Below are 7,860 nucleotides of genomic sequence, written 5' to 3' on the forward strand. Positions count from 1 at the left end.
TGACTAGCTGATAAGCCAAACTGCAGATCTTGACATCACTACAAGTGGATGTTGGGTGTAAAGCATTACAGTGTTTTTCCCCAGAAAGCTCAGGACAGCCACAAGCGGTCACCTTCAACACTTATCTTGGGCATCAGCCCCACCAAGAGAGCTGGCCCTGTGTATCTAAATTACGTGGGAGGAGCCTCACAATCTCTGCTCCCCACTGGTTTATGATAAGATAAGTCCAGATGAGATCAAGAGTCAGGAGGATTCATGACTCACAGCTAGTTTAGCACATAGGCAGTTCCTCCAAGTATTTGCACTCCATAATGCTAACGAACGAATACAAAGCTGACACTAACAGATACATATTAGGACACTGTTTTCCATAAAATATTTCATAGCAGTATGACATGCAATGCCTTGAGATCTGCAAAATTTAACACAAGTTGAAGATGGTATTTAAGATTCCGCCTCTCATTTCCAAGCCCTATTTCTAAGGTCCAGAAAGATTTTTGCCCTTCAAAATGAAGGGAAATGATGATAAAATTAAATTTTATATCTTATTAATGTATGAATATGCAACTCCCTCCTGTAACTGAATGATGTTTTAAATAGGGACTTTAAAATACAAAGAAAATGCCATCATCTGTATTTTCTTCATGAGTTCATATGACTTAGAATATAACTAAAGCAGAGCGCTTACCAAAGGTAGAAAATCTGGGTTTTATCATGACTACTGGTTCTACACATGTCTTCTTAGATGTTTTCCTAAATCTTCTATGTCTCAGTTTATTCTTTGAAAGAGAAAGAGGAAAGAGGTTAGCAAGGTATTTTGCATCGTTGGAACTAAACCCAAGTTTGTACCATCAATATACACTGAAATCGGATACTCTGTAGCAAAACCAGACTCACAAACAAAAACAAGTTGTTGTTTTTTTTTTAATTTCCATAAAAGGAAGTAAATTAAGAAACCAAATCCAGTTTGGTTTACACCACAGTGTAAGTTAACAAGAATATAAAATGTTCCTAAGGGGGCGCCTGGGTGGCTCAGTTGGTTAAGCATCAGGTCATGATCCTGGGGTCCTGGGATCGAGCCCCCTGCTCAGCGGGGAGTCTGCTTCTCCCCCTGCCCTTCCCCCTGCTCTCTCTCTCTCTCTCAAATAGACACACAGCGAGAGAGGGAACACAAGCAGGGGCAGTGGGAGAGGGAGAAGCAGGCTTCCTGCTGAGCAGGGAGCCCAATGCAGGACTCGAGCCTAGGACTCCGGGACCATGACCTGAGCCAAAGGCAGACGCTTAACGACTGAGCCACCCAGGCGCCCCATACATAAAATCTTAAAAACAAAACAAAACAAAACAAAAAACCTTTATAAGGGTTTCAGTATTATATACTACAATACAATACATGATTTTTACAATTAAGTAGCTATTTATCTAAATAAGAGAAAAATGAATTGGTGCCCTAGAATAAAATGCTGATCTGATATATGCAATGCTGACATTTTTTCTCTGAATACTGATGTATAGAATTCAATGTTCAAAAAACTTATAAAATATTTAAAAGATGGAGTTTTGAGTCCTTTTGTGGAACCTAGTTCCTAAAGCATGCTGTGTAGCTGTCTTAAAGAAAAAGAAAAATAATCCCTCCTCAATTATGGTGAAGGATCCCCAAACTGAAACACATGTGGATGAACGCCATTCAAGTGACCAGCCCACACTGGTCTGGTGTGGGGCGGGAGGGCGGGGAGGAAAAAGAGGAGATAAATGGCCTACATGATTGATTTCAACTAAGACTAAAATCTTAGAGGACAATTACTGGATTTACTTACTGTTTGTTTTTGCAACATTTCGGAAATTGGCAAAAAAAAAAAAAATGTTTACAAAGTTGAAGAGGTGTGTGGCAACTGAGAAGTTGATTCTCTAGGTAAGTGATGTTTTTTCCCAAAACTTCTTTTCTTAATCTACCTTAGCTGGTAGCAGGCTTTGGAAATCATCCTTGGTGAAATTATCAACCACAAAATTAACAAAGTGATGATGAAAAATATTGCTCAGTGCATGTTTCCCATATCTATCTATCTATCTATCTATCTATCTATCTATCTATCTATCTGTCTATCTATAATAGATTTCAAAGTTCTGGTATTATAAAAGGGATTCTTTACATTATTTAAGCCACCCTATATTTACCTTTTATTATCTGACATGTTTCTTTAAAAAAAAAAAGAAAGAAAGAAAGAAAGAAAGAAAAGAAAATTCTTTCCATGTTGTCCAAGAGAAGTAGTACATCTAATTAATATATCGTCTTCTCCTCCTGTAACTGACAAATGCTAAATGCTTTATCAGCCTGGCACCGAAAATGATGTTGTGTCAGGGTTCTCCCAGACTGCCTTGTCTGAAAAGCTACATGAAAAGCTTTAATGATCATATATTAGGTGGGAACTTTAACCTTCTTTGTACCAGGTCAATTGAGTAGGTAATTGGAAAAGTCAGTTCCACTTGTTGTAATCCATTCAAAGGGAAACTTAGATTTACACAGAATTTAGTTTTCAGTCACAGAAATAGTGCAGAGCTGTATAGAGAAACAAGACAAAACACAATAATTCTCAACATGACATTCCATTTATTTCACTGTGTTAAGGTTTAAATACTAAAACAAGAACAAAGCACAGATCAGACACACACAAAAAAAACCTTTTTACAAATTCTCTATTTTCTTCATCTGGACATAGGAGAAAGTACATTTAATTGAAAAATAAATAGAAATAATAGTCATCGAGAATTGATGGTGTGCCTGGCACCATGTTCAGCTTTTCACAAAAATCATCTCGTTTAACTCCCAAGAACCAATACGAGAGGATTCTCGTGATCACATGATAGCTAATACATGTACTGTGGAACTGTTGGAGGCCAGATCCCACCACCAGTTGACTCTCTTACCTCTACCACTTATTAGCTATGTAGTGCTGGGCAGATTAATTCACCTCCGTATGTCCGGTTTTCCTATTTTGAAAATGGTAATGATATTAACATCTACCTGGTAGGGATGTTATGAGAAACAGACACAATGGTGGGCTCTAGATGTTCTATAGGAGCATTTCTGTTGTAACTGTTGCTATTTTACAGATAAGGAAATAAAGGGTAGAAGAGGTTTTAAAACGTACCCCAAATCACAGAGTTAAGTGACAGAACAGATGTGTGACCTTCCTACAGGTAGTAGGAAGAGCGGGAAAGAGAAAAAGGAATGCACTGCTTTGTGAACTGCTTTGTGAGTGGGAAGTAAGGACATTACTTAGACTGCAGACGAGAAATGCAAGAGGGGAACTTCCAGTTCAACAGGGGGCTGCCTGGAGGGAAGACAGGGCATTGGCCAAGACGTGTGCCAAGGATGATGCGGGCATGGTGGGAGCATACATGACAGGCTGTGTCACAGATCTGGGAGCTGTGACTGTGAAAGCAGCCGTCGCCTTCCAGGATGACCGTGTTTCTGTGGGAGCCATCGGAACGACGATGGAAGCAAACACGGGATCTGAAAAATGCAATTCTTCACATTGCAAGATTTGCAGCATTCCAAAAATCTATACCTATTGCTATAAATAGATGCCTATCATTGTAAATGAGTCCCTTTGTGTGTAATACCGATGGTAACTTCAAAAATTTGTGGAAAAAGGCATCTTTGTCAGTTCAGTCTGCTGTTACAAATTACCATAAACTGGGGGGCTCAAACAACAGAAATTTATTTCTCACATTTCTAAAGACTGCAAGTCCAAAATCAAGGTGTCAGCCAATTTGCTTCCTGGTGAGAGCAGTCTTTCTGGTTTGTAAGTGGATGACTTGACTTCTCATTGTAACCCCCGTGGCAGAAAACACAGAGAAAGGAAGCAAGCTCTCTCCTATCTCTTCTTATAAGGGCGCTAATCCCTTCCTGGGGGTCCCACCCTCAGGACCTCATCTAACCATCATTGCTCCCAAAGACCCCACCTCCAAATACTTTCACACTAGGGATTAGGGCTCGAACATACGAACTTTGGGAGGACACAAATGTTCAGTCCATAGCCAAGGACTTCAAATTTCTTACATTTTTCTGTCAGATGTTAATAAATATTACTTAAGGTAAACTGAAAGGCAAATTACATTCATAGTAAAAGCACTTAGATTCCACTGTAAAAGGAATGAGTTCCCTTTCTTACATTCTGTCTACAAATATTTGACAATTGAGAAAATTTCATATAAGCTAATGTTCACAATGTGTACCAGTCCTCACATTCTTTTAGTAAATGTGAATACAAAAACAATATCCTATATTCTGATAACTGGCAACCCAGATTGTTGAGTTTCTAAAGGAAATGGAGCTTTTGTCTTATTTTCATTGTTTTTAGCATGAAAATAAAGTTCCTGTGAACAGCCAGTGAGGTCTGCCTTGGCCTGGCCCCTGCCAGCCTCTACAATCTTATCGGGAACTTCCTCATGCCTTGTGTCCCAACCATATCAGCCTCCATCCACTTAGAGGCCCCTTCCAGCTGCAGCACCTTTAACCTGCTATTCCCTCTGTTTGGAATACCCTTCTTCCCCACCTCCACCACCCCCGATCTATATTTCAGCCCTCATTTCAAGTACCACATGTTCAAGGAAGTCTTTTGCAAATCCTCAGGTAAAATGATCTCCTAGTCAAGTGGTATTCTTTTTTTAAAGATTTTATTTATTTTTGAGAGAGAGAGCATGAGCATGAGCAAGGGGAGAGGTGGAGGGAAAAGCAGGCTCCCAGTGAGCACAGAGCCCAACATGGGACTCAATCCCAGGATCATGAACCGAGCCAAAGGCAGATGCTTAACCAACTGTGGGACCCAGGCGTCCCACCAGTGCTGTTCTTCATCCCCTTCTTGATCTTCCTCCTCCTCTTCCTCATTCTTATTTTCTTCTTTCTCTTCTCTTCTTTCTTTAAATGTGCTCTAATATAACCCTATTCTCTCTTTTTTCTCCTTAATTCATTCAACAAACATGTACTGTACAGCAATTCATTAGGGGTCTGAAACCCTTCTACACACCGGGAATGCAAAGAAGGAAATAAACAAAGAATACCCCTGCTTTCAAGATTCCTTTCATCATTTGATTCACATCCTCCTTTTTACTAGACCGTACGTTCCCTGGAGTGCAATGAGGGATAATATTGGTGCTATTCTCACTGCTGTGTTCCAAGATTCTTGAATAGAGTCTGGCTCGTAGGAAGCATCTAATAAATATTTACTGAATAAGTTTAAAATGAATGAAATCTAAAATTAGCTTACATACTCTAGAAAATGATTTAAGAGAGTATGAAAATATAAAAGCAAAGGGCTTCAAATTAAAGATGTAGAAGCCTGGACACTCACTTGAGAAGACACTTCTGTATCGAGACCTTAGAGTCGCCGATCCTGTGCGTGGTGAACTAGTCAACGGAAGCCAAAGTCTCCGCGGCAGGGGGGGGGGGGGGGGGGGGTGGAGAAAGAGAGAGGGAGAGAGAGAAAAATGTTCTGAATCATGTTTGTTGATAAATATTTATCAATTTATTCATTAAAAATTATTTCATTCCCACCAACAGTTTATAAGGGCTCGTTTTCTCCACATCCTCATCAACACTTGCTACTTATTTTCATTTTGGAATGTAAATTGGTGTAGCCACTGTGGGAAACAGTAAGGAGTTTCCTCAAAAAATTAAAAATAGAGATACAATATGATCCAGTAATTCCACTATTGAGTATTTATCCAAAGAAAATAAAAACACTAATGCAAAAAGATATATGCGTCCCTATGTTTATTGCAACATTATTTACAATAGCCAACATATGGAAGCAACGTAAGTATCCATCAACAAATGAATGGATAAAGGAGATGTGGTACACACACACACACACACACACACACACATATACATACTGGAATATTATGCAGCCATGAAAAAGGATGAAATTTTTGCCATTTGAGACAACATAAATGGACCTAGAGGGTATTATGCTAAGTAAGATAAATCCAACCGAGAAAGACAAATAGCATATGATACTACTCATAAGTGGAGTCTAAAAGCAAACAGAAACCCACAAATGAATAAACAAAAAGCAGAATCAGACCTATAAATACAGAGAATAAATTGATGGTTGCCAGAGGGGAGGGAGTGGGGGTTTGGGCAAAATAGGTGAAAGGGAGTGGGAGATACAGGCTTCCAGCTATGTAATGAATAAGTCATGGGAATAAAAGGCACAGTACAAGGAATACAGTCAATGACATTATAATAGCAGTGTAATGGGACAGATGGTAGCTACCCTTGTACTGAACATGGCATAATGTATAAACTTGTCAGATCACTAAATTGTACATCTGAAACTAATGTAACATTGTGTGTCAACTATACCCAAATAAAAAATAATTATTATTGTTGTGTCTTTGTCACCATTTAGTATTAGGCACAATGTTAGATGTCTCCAGAAAAACTGTGGTTTCAAGAGTAAAGCAACACTGTTCTTCCTTCCTTCTTTTCATTCTTACCATGGACACACCTGCCTAGTTTATTACAGTAGCACAAACCCTTGCAGACTCCTCCTCATCCTCAAACAACATACACTCAATAAAATGTTTGATTGAAGAATAAATTGACAGGCTCCAAGGGTGATATTTGAACCTCACCTAAAAAACATTCATTTCCAAAAATTTTGAGTCAACTTATTTTTCATTAAAGGTGTTTTATCTCCAGTGACAAATGAAATTTTTTTCTTTCCTGCCTTGGGATTTAAAGAAAAAAATCCATTGCCTCCTAATATGGGACCCCACAAGGGACTCCAGGAGAGATGATGAAAATCTCTTCTCTGGTTGGGGTGCCTGGGTAGCAGCATTGTTTAAGCGTCCGACTCTTGGTTTTGGCTCAGGTCATGATCTCAGGGTTGTGAGATTGAGCCACCGTGTAAGGCTCAGTGCTCGGCGGGGAGTTTGCTTGGGAATCTCTCTTTCTCTCTCCCTCTGCCCCCCCCCCTAAAATAAAAAAAAAAAATTCTCAGGGCACCTGGGTGGTGCAGTTGCTAAGCATTGGACTCACTCTCTCTCATCTCTGGTGGTCTTAAGCACACCTCAGCTCCATGGAGACATCAATTTGTCTTGACCCTTTGTTTCTTCCTTTGTTCTGACCACAGACCCTAAGAGTTGGTCACCAGGGAATCCCAGAAATCAGCTGTCTACCTCTGAGGGACACACATTCTTTAGATATGTACTCCTTTAGAGTTTCCAAACACTTAACTGTTGCCTATTCCACCTTTACTTCTGTTAAAAATAAAACCAATTTGGGGGCGCCTGGGTGGCTCAGTTGGTTAAGCGTCCTCTTGATTTCGGCTCAGGTCATGGTCTTAGGGTCCTGGGATCAAGGCCCGTGTCAGGCTCCCTACTCATCGAGGAATCCGTTTGTCTCCCTCTCCCTCTGCCCCTCCCCCTGCCCATGCTCTCTCTTGCTCTTAAATAAATAAATCTTTTAAAATCAATAAATAAAACCAATTTGGAAGAATATAAGGAAAAAATATCAAAGAAAATCTCTGTATTTACAAAAAAATATTAAAAATATAACACTGCTGCCAACTTTACCCCCAACTCAGGGTCATACACTATCCTCATTTTTTATATTCTATATTCTTTTTATAATAAATAAAAACCAAGTTAAAACTGCATTAACCATTAGTATGCTTATTTTGTTACATGCATTTATTACCATACTCATAAATATTTTTAAAATTTATTTTCAAATGAAGTAAACAAGTAGCCAAGGATATATGTAAGAAATCTAGTACAAAGGGGAATGAAAAATATTAGATTAATATTCATTAGTCAGAGTTAAATTGATATAGGGACATGAAAAAAGCAGAA

Source organism: Phoca vitulina, unplaced genomic scaffold (genome assembly GCF_004348235.1).
Source record: "Phoca vitulina isolate PV1807 unplaced genomic scaffold, GSC_HSeal_1.0 scaffold53, whole genome shotgun sequence".
Classification (NCBI taxonomy): Eukaryota; Metazoa; Chordata; class Mammalia; order Carnivora; family Phocidae; genus Phoca; species Phoca vitulina.